The sequence below is a fragment of the Oncorhynchus clarkii genome, chromosome 33 (assembly GCF_045791955.1).
Source record: "Oncorhynchus clarkii lewisi isolate Uvic-CL-2024 chromosome 33, UVic_Ocla_1.0, whole genome shotgun sequence".
Lineage (NCBI taxonomy): Eukaryota > Metazoa > Chordata > Actinopteri > Salmoniformes > Salmonidae > Oncorhynchus > Oncorhynchus clarkii.
The window spans coordinates 20,607,131-20,628,178 of NC_092179.1; positions in this window are offsets into that span (position 1 = coordinate 20,607,131).

Below are 21,048 nucleotides of genomic sequence, written 5' to 3' on the forward strand. Positions count from 1 at the left end.
CCACAACCCTGGTGTTGCCAGCATCATGCTCTAACCCACTGAGCCAATGAAACCTCCAATTGGTTCCTACTGTGTGAGTACTGCCTGGTGAAACAGTACAGTTGGGAAGTCATTATCATAGCTACAGGCTCTAACTAATTAGCTCCAATAAACAACTAATTGGAGATGATAAAAGATGTGAGGCAGAGAGCTGACCTTGTCTTGCTCCCTCAGTGTGTATGCAACATATGGGTATTGAACCCCCACCAGCTTGAGTACAAGCACTCCACAAGCACTCCATAGTGCTCTGGTCAAAAGTAGTGCACTATACACTGAGGATACAAAACATTAGGAACACGTGATCTTTCCATGACACAGACTGACCAGGTGAAAGCTATGATCCTTTATTGTGGTCATTTGTTAAATCCACTTCAAATCAGTGTAGATGAAGGGGAGGAGACAGGTTAAATAATCATGTTTAAGTCTTGAGATGTTGAAACATAGATGGTGTATGTGTGCCGTTCAGAGAGTGAATGGGCAAGACAAAAGACATCCAAGCCAACTTGATACAACTGTGGAAAGCATTGGAGTCAACATGGGCCAGCATCCCTGTGGAACGCTTGACACCTTGTAGAGTCCATTCCCCGACAACTTGAAGCTGTTCCGAGGGCAAAAAGGGGGTGAAACTCAATATTAGGAAGGTGTTCTTAATGTTTTGTACACTCAGTGTATAGAGAATAGCATGCCATTTCGGACAGCATATGTACGGGAATGACGGGCATGATAACGAGGCAGGAGTGTATGAGTAGTGGACGCCTGAACGAGCTAATGATGGATTGATTTGCGTGTTGTGCGTGTTATGAGAGGTATAATCAGGACATATTGTTTTCTCTGTTGGTGCAGCTGCTCTGGTTTTGCATATCTCTCCCTCCATCTGTGCACACAGCACAGAGTTGAGGCCGCCGCTGCCACTTAGCCATGAAAGACTGCAATAACAACAGCAGAAAACGTGAATAGTGGGATCAGTAATAACCTACCAGGCAGCAAGAGGGGGGAATCTGATCTGAAAATCACAGTGTGTTAGATTAATAGACTGGCCGTTGCCACCCTGGAAGGGGAGAGGGAGGGAGAGAGGGAGAGAGGGAGAGAGAGAGAGGAGGAATTCAGCCGGAGTCACACTCGGTGTTGAAACAGCTTGAGGTAGATCTCCTCAGACACTCGTCTTTGAAAGCGCTCCCCTCAGACGGTGTTGAAGAATTCCATTACTGTAGTACAGTTGTAGTTCTGGCAGAATCAGCACAGCCGAGACTACTTATTCAGTCTAATGTAGAATGACTTGGCATTTGAGGGAAACAGAGGGAGATTTTTCTACAAACGACTGCATTTCCATATCTAAAGGACATCATCTCACAGTGGAGGCTGGACGGAAGGTCCAGAAATAACAGCCTATAGAGAGAGGAGAGGAGAGGAGAGGAGAGGAGAGGAGAGGAGAGGAGAGGAGAGGAGAGGAGAGGAGAGGAGAGGAGAGGAGGAACACAATTAACTAAGTGACTCATAATACCCAGACAGACTCATAACAGCCTATAGAGAAAGGAGAGGAGAGGAGAGGAGAGGAGAGGAGAGGAGAGGAGAGGAGAGGAGAGGAGAGGAGAGGAGAAACACAATTAACTAAGTGACTCATAATACCCAGACAGACTCATAAGAGCGAGTCTGTGTCAAAAGGAACGATTCCTTCTAAACTAGCTTCTGGCTGACGTCTGTTTGACCCCAGACTACATGAATCCTACAAAGTAAATTAAACCCAGAACACTGTTCATAATATCTCCACACCTGATCCTATTATGAATCGCATACCTTCAGGGTCGCCCAATGAAGACTAAGGCAGCCAGGGCGCGAGGAAAGGCAGACATCATCAGGTGTCTAATAATAGCGCTGGTTCTCACCATTTGTTCTGCCAACACAGTCTCATACATACCAGCTCCCAGAAAGTCCCACAGGAAGGGCCAGAGTTAGATTATGGGATCAATCAACTGTTATACTACCTCCACCTTCCTACTACTCTCCTCTTCCTTCCCTGAGGTGCACTGTACAAGTCAACTTTAATCTCAACTGGTCTAGACTGGCTCTGTATGAGGCCTTCCTGTTGTTTATGACATGTATACACCACACCTGGGTTCAAAGACTACTTGAAATACTTTGTAAATACTTCCGCTAGGCTTGAATGAGCTTTCCTGGCCAATAGAGTAGTCACAATAGTGCAAACCCTGACCATCTGGCACTCCAGGCAGGCTAAAACAAACACTAAAATAATTTGAAAGATTTCAAATAGTATCTGAACCCAGGTCTGGTATGCAGCAGCGTGAACTGTTTGGAGAACCCCACCCCTCACCCCCTGCCACTGAATAATATTGTCTGTCACAGTGCCAGACACCTCAGCAAGGGGTACAGCATAATAATATCATATGTTCCCTCGCAGGTTTAATCTTCTCAATTACATCTCTCTAGCTCAGGCCTTAACTTCAATAGGAAAAGCATATTGGAGTTGAGTTATAAGATTTATACCACTTCCTGTAGTTTTGTCTAGCCATGGTCTGTGATAAAGGGTACAGTTACAGTTACTAGCAGAGATAATTCTGACCTTCCTATCCAGGGATCTATGGCATATCATTTCAATTTCATGGATTTTGGAGGGTGACAGTGGTACCTTAAGTCATGATGAGAACAGTTATCAGGAAAAGGTCCAATTTAAAGGACCATTGTCCCATGTACACTGTAATAATAGCCTCCTCCAATGATTCATAATAGCGAATGGAAGATTCTATTTCTTTCTGTCTATGTTTCAGCTGCTCAAAGGGCTCCATTCACATTGAGAAGCCACAGACATCTGTGTAGCATTACTCAGTGGATGTTACCAGCTACTAAATAAGTTATTCAAATGATAAGAGAGCGAGCGAGAGAGAGAGACACAGAGAGAGACACAGAGAGGGAACGAGAGAAAGAGACATGGGGCTGAGGGACAAAAAGACTGACCGATAGGCAGATACCACAGTAGGTTTCACCTCATGACCAGAGCTATAGTACAGTGCTTCTCATTCTCTTCCATTATCATAGCTTCCTCTATGCTTGTCAAGTACATGGTTATGGGTCATTACCCTCCCATAAAGCACCATTCAATTTCATTACAATGACTTCTGCCTTCTACTGGATTTGATTAAATTTCATCCCTCATTTTACATCACTGATATTGTGTTCATTTCATTCTCCTCATCTCCCATCAGCCAACAAGCACTACTGATGAAGAGTTTTAGTACTGATGGAGAGTTCTACTGCCTTTGTGGTGGAAAATTGAAACAATATCAAAGCAAGTGGCCAAAGGAGGTAAAATACCACAGTATGAACAGATCAGAACAGCCAGCTGAGCTCATACTCCTGGAATAAGAATAACACCTGAAAACACTCTCCTTCAATCCAGAGTGTATCAGTTCCCAGGATCTAACATGGAGCACAAAACGCGACTCCTGTCTGGAACTCATGTGACCCTGCCGACAGTTTCTACTGGGACAGAAAACAAGTGAACACACAGGACGTAGTTTGACCTTCCTTTAGACAGGCGGAGGACTTATTAACTCTTCCTACTCAGAGAGGTTATAGATGGATACTAGGTTAAAAACACATAACCGAAGCCTCAGAAAGAAAGCAGCCGTATTCGTGCCAACCCGCCCGGTAAGTTGGAAGCTGAAAATCTGGTATGAAAAGCAGCTTTCCGTCTTTCCGGGGATTGTTGCTTTAACCACAATGTAGACTAAATTCTCCTATCAGCAATGTGCTAATGATTTGGGTGGTGGGTCAAAAGCTTTTGATAATACCTCTGATTACTTTGACACTGAACACCCCTAAAGACGGACGCTGATGAGTTACTAGAGAACCAATCAGAGCCTAGAGAACCTTTAGAAAACAACATTCCACGCAGACCGATCCATCATAATCTACTTGGCTGTAGCTGACAGTTTAACATGAGGGTGAAGGCAGAAGGTTCCTTTAGGGCGTTTTTAGTTCTGCTTTATCTTCTGCATCTAGACTCCTGTAATTTGACTGTCATCTTGGATCATGTGGATCATCACCGGGATCATCAGCTGTTCATTGGGATCCTCTGCCGGAATTTTAATCAGCTCGTGTCAATGTAGAAAAATTCTCAACGGGACATTCCTTCTTCAATCGGGTCAAGGCGGGGGCGAATCGCTCAATAGTCGTTCTGCTCAAAGCAGCAGATGCCAATCAGTATTCTATGGCCATTCTTCCCTGAGCAGATCATGTCAATGTCAACTGGGAATGGTCATGCTTCTCCAATTGAGTCTCCGTCACAATCCAAGTGTCAATCAGAGGAATGACCTTTCTGACCGCTGAGGAAATAGAGAGAATGCCTGATTCACTACATATGCCTCCACGTTCATCTCTACCCATTCAACACAGAATAGCTGTCAATGGTCTGTCTGGCAGCCCAAAGTCTAAGCCCAGTTTGTGTATGTGGAAGTCCAAGCCTCTCGCTACGTCAATGGTAACAATAAGGTATAATGTACACAAAGTCTCAGAGCAAGGGAAAGTAAGTGCCATCCATCTTGGAACATGTAAACGCCTCACGTTCCCCAAAGACTCACATTCACAATAGCTTTCATCACGGATGGAGACCTGAATGGCCCACAGATGAACAACCTCAATGTTATTTGAAATGTCTATCTAGATAGCAAATGTATCAAAATATATAAATAAATGTTGAGTTTAGCCTGACTTTCAACTCAACCAAAGCTGTTTGAGTTTCATAGAAAGTTCAAAGTTCAAGAAAAAACGCTGCATTAGATAAGGTAAACCTCTTAGGATAGGCAACATAAATCAACGAGGGTCAGGCTATCCCAGAGCATACAACTCCAACTGCCATCCATTTCCATACACCAACAGACTGCTATGGATGCACAGAAGCCTCGGCCCAGTGGCCCCACATGCTGCCTGCCTCTGAACAGATGTGCTGGAAGCTGCCACCCCCTGATCCAACGATGCGTGACGAATGGCTGGATTTCTCTAGAGGTCAGGGTTCAAGTCATATCCCTTACCCGGTCTGGGCATTAAACACAGATGCAAAACGTTAGTTTCCATGCTGATGCTGCCTTGGGAGACCCACGGTGGAGCCTGTGACCGTGGCCCTCCCCACGGACCGGCAACCCCAACAACCACTCACAATGAACTCAAACTAACTAGCCCCATGTACCCAGCCCTATTTCATCCATCCCAATGGAGCTATGTAGACCTACAACCCTACATCCACTGAAGGTTACCCCAGACCGCCCCCCAGATACCCACTAAAGCCACTCACCTGTGGATGTAGAAAGCCTGAACACAGAGTGTAGGGGAAAGTCAGCATGTTCCCTAGGCCTAGGTCAGCGATTCAATTTTCAATCTGCCGTGGCCTTAAGTCTTTCCCAACCCAGATGTCTCTCTTCCTGGGAGATAAACACAATTCAGCAAAGGCCCGACCAATGTTTCCACGGCTAAATCATCTGCACAATATTATCAGGCATTGTTACAGTCCGCTATCTGGAGCATTATTGGATAATCATTGGTTTTATGAAGCTGGTGTAGAATTTGAAAGCAAACAAGACCCAATTCGGAACAAAAGTGTGTTGCCAAATGCTTCACCATTTCCAGAAATCTGATGTTTTAGATCTGATTTTCCACTTGAGAGTGACGTTTTGTTTACTAGCAGATACCATTCCTGGAACCCCAGTCACCAGGAATAATGTTTTTAACCTCTAACATCCAGCAAAACATGACAAAGTGTAACCCACTCCCTAATCAAAACAAATGGAATTGCATTGTGACCATGCTTTCCCTTTACCAACGAGTGCCTTATCTAGAAATCACATGATCAATAAAGCTATACATTTTAATTTAACCTAGTGACTTCATTCTCCATGAGTAACTGCAGGCAGGGGGCCCTGTGTATTGTGGTTCCTCCCTCCACATGCTGTATAAATTAGGTAGAAACAAAGACAAATTTATCTGATTAGAGTGGACTGGCAGGCTAGCACAGAGAAGGGAGGGGAGGGGAGGGGAGGGGATATTGGCCACTGTGTCTCGCAGCACTTATGAATTGGCCTTGTGCAAACATCCTGCTGTTTTATATGCTTCCTGGGGCCAGGGGTCAACAGGCGTGCATGACCAATCACAGCCACAAATCAGGATCTGAACGCATTCTGTCATCAGCACAGTGGAATTCAATTAGGTTTAATTCATTTTAAAGACCTGCTATCAGCCTCATTGTTACTTTGTTGATTAATGGTTTTTTTAACAGGCGAAGGCTATGCTAGGACGGCACGCCTCCTCGTGTCAAAAGGAACTGCAGCGAGTGCATTAATCCAAAGAGGTGAAAAGTGACACTTGTTTTCTGCTTACCAGTTTCATTCCAGAAGCTCTTTTGGTCTATGCCAGCAGACCATTATTTATGTTGGGTCCACAATTCAATCAGGAGGTCCCCTAAGACCAAACCAATCAGCAGCAAAGAGACTGATTTGAGCCTCAGACATGTTAATCAACAACTGCATTATTGGTGGGAGGATAGGTTTCTCTGCAGAAGTACTACTTCTGATTGGTGTCTGCATTTTTAACAGGAAGTGAGTTCTCTTGTCTATCCATTGTTTAGTCTGTTCCGATTAGGTTTAACATATTCCAGTCTTAACTTTTTGAATTAGAAAGGCATTGCCTTAGCCTAAACTCATATTTCAGATAACTGAAAGAAAAATGGCCCTATAGCTATTTTATTCTGGGCATTTAAAAATAGCTTAGTAACAAAAAAACTGCAGCGAAAGCCACTGATCAAGCAGATACAGCTAAATGAAGAGATAAGTGACCAATTAAACTGACCCATTCCTTTCATTCCAGGCTTTTTGAAATGTCATCCGTAAAGTATGACAACAACAAGTAGTAGGAGTACATAGGTATTTACTGCATGTAACAATGTCCTACAATTTTTGGTGTTCAATATGTGTTACCATCAATCAAATACACATTAATTTACTGATACAGTATGTGGATATACTGTAAATCGCTAGACAATTACAATTTCCAAAAGCGTTCTTACCAGTACATCTTGACGATCTTAGACTTTCCGTATAGCCCGCTGATTGCAATATCTTCCTGACCATATCCTGGAATCACTTACAGATTGCTTGTTTTCTTCTTCATGTTGGAAGCTCAGATATGAACTCATTCTCTGAGGGAGGGTTGCTGCAGTGTTAAGGCCAGCTCTGCATCATAAGAAACATGCTCATTACACCAAACCATCAGGCAGTCAGCAGGCTGGATTAGTAACACATGTGGACAACATGAGGCAAGGCTGGGAGCAAGGTGACAATAAGACATACATATTGGGTAAATAGAAAACAAACAAGAAACACCCTCACACTCACAGACCGTTCTCCCACCACAAGCTACGGGTGTGAAGGTGAAACGTTGGCACAAAATAAACAAGTGACACTATGAAAGCGCAGTGTGCTGGGAGCTTTTTTTCTTTCAATCAAGCCATCCTTACCCCCTAGTCTTCCCATACACTTTCACTCAATTGAAGAGGCCTATATTGAGTATGCTGCTCATTCTTTTTTTTCTCTGACCTAACAGTACCAATCAGTTATATTACTCTAACAGTGTGACCGCCCTATTGAGTCCCTCATGTTTTAAAGGGGATTACTTCAGGCCAGATCAATATCGCCCAATCCACAGGGACGGATGGGATGCCCACCCCTGTATTCTAATCCCAGAGGTGTGTGTGTGTGTGTGTGTGTGTCTGTCTGTCTGTCTGTCTGTCTGTCTGTCTGTCTGTCTGTCTGTGTGTGTACGCATGGCTGTATTAATACCAGCTATTTAATTGGCCCAGCCTCAGAGCGCTGAGGGAGCTCTCCCTCTGTAGATGAATAGTACTTTGCTAATTACGTGAATGGATGACCTGGGGACCCGGGCGGTACAGGCTTAGGTAATTCTACTTAGGCTCTGATTGATTCTGTCAACATTAACCTGTGGTTCATATTCCTCCAGCACGCTATGGGCCCTCTTCCTCATTACAGCACCAGAGAGGACCAAGGTTCATCTGCCATGTGTCCGGCGCTGCGCCAGAGGTCACTTCTTCCATTGATGCATCCGCAAATGTATGAGAGGTTCCCTGCATGGCATGTGTTGAGTCATGGACACTAGAACCTGTTATCAGTGTTTTAAAGAGTTAGGGTTTAGTAAGAAGTAACAGTGAGTTTTGATTCTCTGTATTTCTAGATGAATGGCTCCATGTCAGGCAGTACCGACTGCATTAATGCACTCATGGACTCCATGCTTCAAGCCATATACTGGACCAGATTAATGAACACATTTACTGTTCTGCATAATCAGCATATATGTCCTTGAGAGTCACCGCAAAGCTGTAAAGCAATGACTTGAATGTGATAAAGAGAAAGCCTCTTATCTAATCATGATGTGTTTAGGATTCCATGCTGATTCCATGTCTGGACTATGAGACTGAACACGCTGCAGGAGAATCAAAGCCAACGCTCAGGACAAAGAGCAGATGTTCGCTAGATAACCTCTCTCTGGGCAATCTTGGCACCCTAACCAGACAAGGATTTCCTGGGTAAACTTCAAGTCGGCTGTGTTGGGAGGGAATCACAAAGGCCGGGCTGAAGTTGAGCTTTGTGCAGATGGACATACACTATGTCTCCCACATATATATCAGTGGGATCAGGAACAGTAAAAGCTCATTATATGCGTACCTTAGTTGACTGCACATCAATCATAGGCCTATTTAACAGATAGGAGCAAACATGATCATAACTGTGAAGTCTGTCAGTGATGCCAAGATATACAGTGTCTTCGGAAAGTATTCAGACCCCTTAACTTTTTGTTAAGTTACAGCCTTATTCTAAAATGGATTAATTTGTGTTTTTTCTCATCAATCTACACACAATACCCCATAATGACAAAGCAAAAATGGGGTTTTCTAAAATTTTGTGAAGTTACAATAAATAATCATATAAAAAAATCACATTAACATAAGTGTTCAGACCCTTTACTCAGTACTTTGTTGAAGCACTTATGGCAGTGACTACAGCCTCGAGTCTTCTTGGGTATGACGCTACAAGCTTGGCACATATACTTGGGGAGTTTCTCCCATTCTTCTCTGCAGATCCTATCAAGCTCTGTCAGGTTGGGTGGGCAGCGTCAATACACAGCTATTTTCAGGTCTCTAGAGATGTTGGATCGGGTTCAAGTCAGGGCTCTGGCTGGGCCACTCAAGGACATTCAGAGACTTGTCCCAATGCCACTCCTGCATGGTCTTGGCTGTGTGCTTAAGGTCGTTGTTCTGTTGGAAGGTGAACCTTCACCCCAGTCTGAGGTCCTGAGCAGTCTGGAGCAGGCTTTCATCAAGGATCTCTCTGTACGTTACTCCGTTCATCTTTCCCTTGATCCTGACTAGTCTCCCAGTCCCTGCCGCTGAAAAACATCCCCAAAGCATGATGCTGCCACCACCACGCTTCACCGTAGGGATGGTTCAAGGTTTCCTCCAGGTGTGACACTTGGCATTCAGGCCAAAGAGTTCAGTCTTGGTTTCATCAGACCAGAGAATCATTTTTCTCATGGTCTGAGAGTCTTTAGGTGACTCCAAGCAGGCTTTCATATGCGTTTTACTGAGGAGTTGCTTCCGTCTGGCCACTCTATCATAAATGCCTGAGATGCTGCAGAGATGGTTATCCTTCTGGAAGGTTCTCCGATCTCCACAGAGGAACTCTAGAGCTCTGCCAGAGTGACCATCGAGTTCTTGGTCACCTCCCTGACCAAGGCCCTTCTTCCCCGATTGCTCAGTTTGGCCGGGTGGTCAGTTCGAGGAAGAGTCTTGGTGGTTCCAAACTAGTTCAATTTAATAATGATGGAGGCCACTGTGTTCTTGGCGGCCTTTAATGCTGCAGAAATGTTTTTGTACCCTTTCCCCCGATCTGTGCCTCGACACAATCCTGTCTCGGAACTCTAGCGACAATTCCTTCGACCTCATGGCTTGGTTTTTGCTGTCCACTGTGGGACCTTATATAGACAGTTGTCTGCCTTTCCAAATCATGTCCAATCAATTAAATTTACCACAGGTGGTCTCCAATCAAGTTGTAGAAGCATCTCAAGGATGATCAATGGAAACAGTACGCACCTGAGCTCAATTTCAAGTCTCATAGCAAAGGGTCTGAATACTTATGGAAATAAGGTATTTCTGTTTTTTATTATGGGGTATCGTGTGTAAATTGCTGAGAATTTTTATTTAATCTATTTTAGAATAAGGCTGTAACATAACAAAATGTGGACAAAGTCAAGGGGTCTGAATACTTTCCAAATGCACTGTATCTCTCTCTCTCTCTGATTCCAAGGGGTTGGGTTAAATGCGGAAGACACATTTCAGTTGACACATGGACACATTCAGTTGAAGGCATTCAGTTGTACAACTGACTAGGTATCCACCTTTCCCTTTACCTTCTCTCTCTCTACATGAATCCTCATGTGGACACACTGATCACCACATCATATCCCTCCTACTATGTGTTGTGTATTCTCCAGGACACGAATGCTTCAACTCCTCAACCCAGAGCATCTGCAGAGTCCTTATGTGACTCAGTCAACACATCTGTTCCACTGAAAAACACCATTAACAAGAAAGGAGGGGAAAGGGGGATTCACCAAGCCAACAGCTTTTTACTTTCTACTATGTGATCCAAGTAAACATACTTTCCCCATTGTGGAATAAAGCCTGGGGTGTGTTAGGCCAAGCAATGTCTGTCATATGGACACCGCTTAAAACTCCCATAAGGCACCACTCCCATAAGGCACCACCACCCAGCGGTGACGACTACGGGATGATCTAGGGAGGTTATGCTACATGTGTCTCTTACTGATGAGGTCATCAATTGGAGACTGTCATACCCCTAAGGTCAGATGGCGTGTTGAAATGGAAGGATGAGCAGTTTGACTAAACGGCTCTCAGGGTCAGGTTGGCTCCCCGAGGGCCACACACGTCTTCACAGCTAGTTTCACACTGAACACACACACATAATGGCCCTACTGCCTCTGGTGACTGGCAGCTCAGGGGTGGGTTGGAGCGCATCTGAGGGGAACACACGCACAGACGAATGCGCGTACGTGCACACGCACGCAAGCACACAGGTACTGTATGTGCACACTGACGCACATGCACCTAATTTCACGGTTTACTCTGTGAGAAATAAACACTTTAATTCCCCGTACGTCGAGGACTAACACGGGGTTTCCTGTATGTGTTGACACAGCAGCACGATGCACATTAAAACCATACGAAGATGGCTACAGAGAAAACAGAGCCTGCTGACCACAGATACTACAGTCACTTAAAGGGGCAATCTGCAGCTGATACATTCATTTTTGGACGTATACATTTAATGATGAATTAATTGATTCTTGAAGAATATAACCTTTAAATGCCTCATGAGCTTAGTTACTCCAATGTTTGTAAACAAAGTAAATATAAACAAACACTATACAGCCTCAAAACAAAGTTAAAACTGTAATTTTTTTGTCCTTGCATCTATAGCTCTGTCTATGAATTTGAGAGTGGTTACATTTCTCCAGCCCAATCTCACAGCTAAATGTATTACTGAAACAGGGGCGGGGATTATACTTTGTTATTGTTTCATCTGTGGATTACCCTTTTAATGATTATTTCTTAAATAAACAGAGAAAATGATAGGATGGAAATCTGCCAAGGACCTAAACAGTTTGGAGTTAATTTACAGTCAAGTGTTTGACTGTTTCAGTCCCACCTTCTGTTTCTGGGTCAGTAACCATTGGCCTTAAGCCTCAGCGCAGGAAAGTGCAGTGTTTATTCTAAAGGAGTTTTCCAGCAGTCAGCACACCTCATGCAGCCAGTTGTTTACTCATTACTCACAGTTGTCTTCTTCTGTTCTCCAAGAAAATCACACAAGAGTTTCTCCTTGGATGACAACCAATGGAAAAATCAGTTGTGTGATAACTGCCTCCACAAAGATGCCAAGCAACAACGGGAGAGAAACCCACGCCTGTGATGGCAGATACATTTGCACAATGTCCAAAGTGAGAGAGTCTATTAAAAACAGATTGCTGTAACCACATAGCTAATACACTGAGTCTATTGTGGGGACTGGACAGTACGGGGCAGTGTGGGCGCGTGATAAGGCTGTTGCTCCTCTGGCATTAACTGCTGGGTGGTGTTCAGTAGAGAGAACATGTTGGTGTAGAGAGAAACGTGGAGGTATACTACCAAACTTGTCCAGTAAGAACACAGATTTGATCTTTTTCAGTAGCAAAAACGTCCCTGGCGGGCTGAATGGTTGTAGGTCTCGGTCAGCCTCATGCCAAAGTGATCAGGGGTCTCTGGGTCCCCCCTGACCCCCTCTTCTCCTTCCTTATTTTCTTCTGCTGTTTAATCAGTGGGCCATGACAACAGCTATTTGACAGAGTCAACAGACCCTCACCAGAGAGTGCAGCTAAAAACTCCCTGAGGGATACAGCCACCGGCACTCACCCGCTGACCCCCAAACACACCCCCTGACCCCCAACGAACCCCCTGACCCTCAACACACCCCCTGACCCCCCAACACATCCCCTGACCACCCCAATACACTCCCCAACTCAGCCCCTGACCCCACCAACACACCCCCTGACCCCCAACACACGCCTTGACCCCCCCTACACAGCCAACACGCCTTAACCCCCCAGCACACCTCCTGATTCCCCAACACCCCCCCCCCCCCGACCCCCCCAACACACCCAACGCTCCCAACACACCTTGACCCCTCCAACACACACCCTGACCACCCTGACCACCCAACACACCCCCTGACCCCCCCAACACACCCCCTGACCCCCCCCAACACACGTCTTGACACGCACAATGTGATTGAGAACTCTGACTCATCTGGAACACATTTCAATTAGAACGAGCTCTGCTTGAAACATTCCTTTTTCTGTTTATATTGCCTGCATCAATCCCATATGTCATCAAATAAATGACGACGACGCAAAAAAAAAGAATGCTGGATATGAGATGGAAAATGCTGTTTGTCACAGTCTACATTACAGTGACAGTGATGAGTTCAGATGTGATTTAACTGCAGCGTGCGCCGGTCTCATTTGGGTCCCTGCCAGGGCTTGTGTGAGCTGACATAGCTCTTCAGGAGGATCCGTTTTTTTAAAGATTATACCTGATGGAAGAAATGGAGTGATTCACATGTAAGCAACTATATCTGAAGCAACCACATCTGTGCTGTTCATGATCTCCTCTCCAGCCTTGTGGAAGTCAATCAGTACCTGTAAAACACCTGTGATCCCATGTTTATTGGACCAATCAAATGTTGAGGTGTAACAAAAACAGACACAGCAGGCATCCAGTATGCGCAAATTCCAACGATTACCACAAGGGAATCGTTTCTAGATATGACCTGGATTTAGTGTTACCTGAATTCTTAGTTGGGGGTACCCAAGTAGTTAAATCACATGATCAAAAGAAAAAAGTACACTGAACAAAAATATAAACACAACATGTAAAGTGTTGGTCCCATGTTCAATGAGCTGAAATAAAAGATCCCAGACATGTTCCATACTCACAAAAAGTGAGCATTTCTCCTTTTCCAAGGTAATCCATCCACCTGACAGGTGTGGTATATCAAGAAGCTGATTAAACAGCATGATCATCATTACACATGTGCACCTTGTACTGGGGACAATAAAAGGCCACTCTAAAATGTGCAGTTTTGTCATACAGTACAATGCCACAGATGTCTCAAGTTTTGAGGGAGCTGTTGCCAGATAATTGCATGTTCATTTCTCTACCATAAGCCACCTTTTGTTTTAGAGAATTTGGCAGTAAGTATGAACGACCACACAACAGCAGACCACCTATATGGCATTATGTGGGTGAGCCATGCTGATGTCAACGTTGTGAACAGAGTGCCCCACGGTGGCAGTGGGGTTATGGTGTGGGCAGGCATAAGCTTTGAACAACAAACACAATTGCATTTTATTGATGACAATTTGAAAGCTACTGTGATGAGATCCGGAGTCCCGTTATCATGCCATTCATCCTAAACCGTCACCTCATGTTTCAGCATGATACTGCACGGCCCCATGTCGCAAGGATCTGTACACAATTCCTGGAAGCTGAAAATGTCCCAATTCTTCCATGGCCTGCCTACTCACCAGACATGTCACCTATTGAGCATGTTTGGGATGCTCTGGGTTGACGTGTATGACAGCGTGTTCAAGTTCCCGCCAATATCCAGCAACTTTCCACAGCCATTGAAGAGGAGAGGGACAACATTCCACAGGTCACAATCAACAGCCTGATGAACTCTATGCAAAAGAGATGTGTCGCGCTGCATGAAACAAATGGTGGTCAAACTAGATAGTTTTTTTAAAGGTACCAACAGATGCATATCTGTATTCCCAGTCATGTGAAATCCATAGATTAGGGCCTAATGGATTTGTTTCAATTGACTGATTTCCTCAGATGAACTGTAACTCAGTAAAATCCCTGAAATTGTTGCACGCTGCAATTATACTTTTGTTCAGTATAAATATGTAAATGCTCATATATCACATTTCAGATGGATCGACAGAAATGGTCGGAAACATATTGATCTCATCTGTATCATATTGGCATTATAACTGTCATGGATCTATTGCGACCTCTGTATCTACCATTGCTTTTCGAACTAAACTGAGAAACATAAAATGGGGAAGAAAAATTATTAAATGACACACACACACACACACACGCACACACGCACACACACACGCACACACACACACACACACACACACACACACACACACACACACACACACACACACACACACACACACACACACACACACACACACACACACACACACACACACAATGAACATTTCCCCTTGGGAAGCAAGCACCTGTGGTAGGATTACACCGGGACAAATTGAGTTAAAGGCCCTTGCAGTGGGTTGTGTTGAAACAGAGCATACCAAAAGTCCCATGAGAACCCAGCACCTCTACACAACAACACCAGAACTCTCATGAGAACCCAGCATCTCTACACAACAATACCAGAACTCTCATGAGAACCCAGCACCTCTACATAACAATACCAGAACTCTCATGAGAACCCAGCACCTCTACATAACAATACCAGAACTCTCATGAGAACCCAGCACCTCTACATAACAATACCAGAACTCTCATGAGAACCCAGCACCCCTACATAACAATACCAGAACTCTCATGAGAACCCAGCACCCCTACATAACAATACCAGAACTCTCATGAGAACCCAGCACCTCTACATAACAATACCAGAACTCTCATGAGAACCCAGCACCCCTACATAACAATACCAGAACTCTCATGAGAACCCAGCACCTCTACATAACAATACCAGAACTCTCATGAGAACCCAGCACCTCTACATAACAATACCAGAACTCTCATGAGAACCCAGCACCTCTACATAACAATACCAGAACTCTCATGAGAACCCAGCACCTCTACATAACAATACCAGAACTCTCATGAGAACCCAGTACCTCTACATAACAATACCAGAACTCTCATGAGAACCCAGCACCCCTACATAACAATACCAGAACTCTCATGAGAACCCAGCACCTCTACATAACAATACCAGAACTCTCATGAGAACCCAGCCCTCCTACATAACAATACCAGAACTCTCATGAGAACCCAGCACCCCTACATAACAATACCATAACTCTCATGAGAACCCAGCACCCCTACATAACAATACCAGAACTTTCATGAGAACCCAGCACCTCTACATAACAATACCATAACTCTCATGAGAACCCAGCACCCCTACATAACAATACCAGAACTCTCATGAGAACCCAGCACCCCTACATAACAATACCAGAACTCTCATGAGAACCCAGCACCCCTACATAACAATACCATAACTCTCATGAGAACCCAGCACCCCTACATAACAATACCAGAACTCTCATGAGAACCCAGCACCCCTACATAACAATACCAGAACTCTCATGAGAACCCAGCACCCCTACATAACAATACCAGAACTCTAATGAGAACCCAGCACCCCTACATAACAATACCAGAACTCTCATGAGAACCCAGCACCCCTACATAACAATACCAGAACTCTAATGAGAACCCAGCACCCCTACATAACAATACCAGAACTCTAATGAGAACCCAGCACCCCTACATAACAATACCAGAACTCTAATGAGAACCCAGCACCCCTACATAACAATACCAGAACTCTAATGAGAACCCAGCACCCCTACATAACAATACCAGAACTCTCATGAGAACCCAGCACCTCTACATAACAATACCAGAACTCTCATGAGAACCCAGCACCTCTACATAACAATACCATAACTCTCATGAGAACCCAGCACCTCTACATAACAATATCAGAACTCTCATGAGAACCCAGCACCTCTACATAACAATACCAGAACTCTCATGAGAACCCAGCACCTCTACATAACAATACCAGAACTCTCATGAGAACCCAGCACCTCTACATAACAATACCAGAACTCTCATGAGAACCCAGCACCTCTACATAACAATACCAGAACTCTCATGAGAACCCAGCACCTCTACATAACAATACCAGAACTCTCATGAGAACCCAGCACCTCTACATAACAATACCATAACTCTCATGAGAACCCAGTACTTCTACATAACAATACCAGAACTCTCATGAGAACCCAGCACCCCTACATAACAATACCAGAACTCTCATGAGAACCCAGCACCTCTACATAACAATACCAGAACTCTAATGAGAACTAAGCCCTCCTACATAACAATACCAGAACTCTCATGAGAACCCAGCACCTCTACATAACAATACCAGAACTCTCATGAGAACCCAGCACCTCTACATAACAATACCAGAACTCTCATGAGAACCCAGCACCCCTACATAACAATACCAGAACTCTCATGAGAACCCAGCACCCCTACATAACAATACCAGAACTCTCATGAGAACCCAGCACCCCTACATAACAATACCAGAACTCTCATGAGAACCCAGCACCTCTACATAACAATACCAGAACTCTCATGAGAACCCAGCACCTCTACATAACAAAACCAGAACTTTCATGAGAACCCAGCACCTCTACATAACAATACCAGAACTCTCATGAGAACCCAGCACCTCTACATAACAATACCAGAACTCTCATGAGAACCCAGCACCCCTACATAACAATACCAGAACTCTCATGAGAACCCAGCACCCCTACATAACAATACTAGAACTCTCATGAGAACCCAGCACCTCTACATAACAATACCAGAACTCTCATGAGAACTAAGCACCTCTACATAACAATACTAGATAAGAGCTGTAGGGGGGAGTAGGAGAGAACCACCTCATGCCTAAGCCTCATCACTCCCTCCTTGACAACTATCTCCCATCGCTTATCAACTGTGTCAGGGGCGCTATGCACAACAAATTCATTTTGTGGGAACATGGAGCAGAATGCCAGAATTCCAAGAGCTGTGATAAATGTGGCCGCTTCGGTTACTGAGCATTATGGGGTTTTGGAGGAGAAGCCTTCCCCAAGAAACCACATCAAAGCGGGCAAGTGCTTGGCAAGAAGTAGATTGACAGTCTATGCTGTGAAACTCACCTTTGAGGGCAAAAACAGCGACAGAAGGATATATTAACCCAATCCAATGAACGCATGGCATACGTAAATGTACTAAACAGCTTATATTTATTTGATCTGTTTTGAGACGTAGTTTTAACTATTCTTGGTGACGTGATTCAAAGTATTGGTAGTGTGTTTATGTAATTTAAGGCTGATCTCATGAGCTCATGCAGGCTGTTAATGTAGGTTGTTATGGGTTGGACTCTACCCTCCTCATACTGTGTAATTGGCTGTTGGATACACTGAGGTATCCCAATCCCTGACTAACACATAGGAAACAAACACACACACAAGCGGAGACGCACATGCTGATGGCACCATCCCCCCTCTCCCCTCTAACTGTCAAAGCCAGGCTCCCTATCCATTATACATGCTATATCAGTTTGTCAAAACTCTGGATGGACAGGGACATATTTCAACCCTCCCTTCCACCTCTGTACTAAAAGTGGGTGGGGTCACATTTCTAAAATCCTACCTCACTATCAGCCCCTGGGGAGTAGGGATTCTAGATTTAATGTTCTGTGGGCTGCCCAGGTAACATGGCATGGACCCTAACCAGAGTTACAGGATTTGTACATTGCCATGGTCACTAGGTGGCATCATTATCTGGGTAATAGCATCACACTGTGCCTGGCTCTATAGCTCATAAATCAGAACATCTGAACCAAACCAGAACCATCTAAACCCCTCCACCCCGTCCTCTTCTCTACCGCCGCCATGTGTGACAATGATTAATGCAAATGTTTTCTTTTAAAATCGCTTTAATCTATTATTCCTCTTTTTTCGGCTCACAACATGAACATATTCTTTCAATGGAGTTTCAAAAGTAGGAATTTGGCCCATTTTGGCCGTGCTGAGGGGCTGCCAGTGGAATGTTTTTCATGGCGGGGCCGGAGAGTGTGTCTGATGCATGGGATACAGGCGCTGGATTACTTCCTCCTCATAATAATAGGGGGGAAGGGGGGGGGGGGGGGGATGCCAAGTCACACCACAAGGCTGCTGAGTCTGTAAAGGTTTAACAGCACGACGGGTTGCCAGATTGGGTATTTTTCCTTCATCACTAGACAAGGCCTTAGTTTAATGGCATGGCAGGTTGCCAGATTGGGAACTTATCCTTCATCACTAGACAAGGCATTGGTTTAGTAGCCTACGTAGTCCCAGATCTGTTTGTGCATGATTGTCTGGGATGATAATGACCATAGGAGCAACACAGCACAAGCAGATCCAGACCAGGCTATTGGTTTAATATATGTGCAACACGTGGAGATGTTTAGGCCATCGGTCCTCTTTGCCAGAATGGAATCTGGAGTGAGAATATATGGGTGACATCTAAAAATTAAAAAAGTATGCAGTTGATCAGAGTTAAAAGGCAGCGGTGTTCATTCTCTTCAACTCAGCTGATATCAATAACACTTCATGTTACCTCACAGGAGTTTGGAATTCCAACCAGGTTGGCTAGAAGACCGCAACTCAACCCAAGGTCTGATCCATGGTCTTTAAACAGAAAGGGTTCCCTATAAGGACTTTGATGAAAGGCCGATGTCGACCATCTCCTCTGCTTCCTCCTTGTAATTGTCAGGACATTGACTACTATGACAACTACAAGCAGCAGACCAGTCATTTAAGAGACTGTGCAATGCTGCCACCTGGTGAGTAAAAACAAATCCAACCAATATTGTCTTTACTTAATTTCAAGAATAGGGCCCTGACAGATAATGAAGCTGGAGAAGCAACGACTATAATGGAGATAGTCCAGGAGGATCTCACAGCTCTGAGGGGACAGAGGGGTCCTGTCTTTGGTACAGGTTCTTCTGAAGGAACTCCAGGAGCCTCCTCCATTTGGGCTGCTCTCTCCACAACATTATCACTGCAACAGCACATTACAGTTTTACAGTAGGGTAAAAATACTCATGAAAAACAATCCCTTTCAGAGACTTGTAATGTAATGTCTAGTGATACTATCGACTGTGTCCTTGATCTAGCCTTACAGTAAGTCGGAGCAGATGAGAGATGCTCTGTAAAATCCCTCACCTTTGCCCCTGGAGGTGCTGGAGCGGAAGTGAGGAGTGTAGAAAGGTTTGATCAGGTGACCAGCCCCAGGGTAAGACACAGGTTCCCTGCCCTCTCCAAAATACTGTACTGCGCATCTGTGCATAGAGGTCAGAGGTCAGGTGATATCTGGGATAGGCCTTTTAGTGTGCCAACTTGTATGCATTATCAGGTAGTGGCAGGTAGCCTAGGGGTTAAAAGTGTGGGGCCATTAACTGAAAGGTTGCTAGTTTGAATCCCCGAACTGACTAACACTAATTGCTCATGTATGTTGCTCTGGACAAATGTCTACTAAATAACTTAAATGTACAGTACTTACATCCTGGACAGATTCTGCAGTGGCACAGTTCTGGTCAGCTTCTCCAATGACCATCAGTAATGGACACTTTAACCTCCTGACCTATGGTGCCAAAAAATAGGTCCACACACATGTCAGTTCCTCACTGTACAAATACATACAGTATAGTGTGCATACAATGCAGTCTGAAAGATACCATCACCTCTACTTTAGGGCCACTCTCACTGATGGGCTGGATCGTGTCTCTCCAGATCAAATGGTTGTTCTCATCAAAGTACATAATTCTAGAGATTTGAGCAAAATACAACTATAATTTCAGTGCATTCCAAATGAGGTCATTTCCCATTGCTTTAGAATCGGTTAAAACACACTCACGTGTTGTACTTGTCAGCTATTGACACAAGCGACAATCTGAAAGGGAAACCATGGCTGCCACTTATACACACCATGCATCTGGGCTGGAAAAGAGGGGAATTATCAACAAATATGTTGGGAAATAGGAGAGGGGTGTGTCTACAGAGCACCTGTAAAATAATTGTTTACAGTATTTGCGTTCACCAATTAACTGGTTATCAATCAAACAAGTCAATTTCAAAGAGGAAGGTGTGGAATAATCATGTTAATGACATCAGAGTAAACGGCCAGGGATAAGGACTCACAGTGAGAAGCCAAACATAGCCTCTATCACTGGCCACCTGAGGATGGTCTCAGCATAGTGAAGGCTGTCTGAAGTAGGGGCGGCAGGTTCACAACAAACTCCAGAGCACACACACTTCAGGCCTCTTGCATCTTTTTCCACAATGAACTGTGCAAATACCTCAAAGTACTTGCATCCTATGGCAACCGTTGTAGAGACGTCCGTGGGGTACTGCAGCACTAAGGAGACGTAGCTTTGGGATGCTAACAGAGAGGAGCGATGCTCAAACAGACCCCCTCCTCCCCCAGAT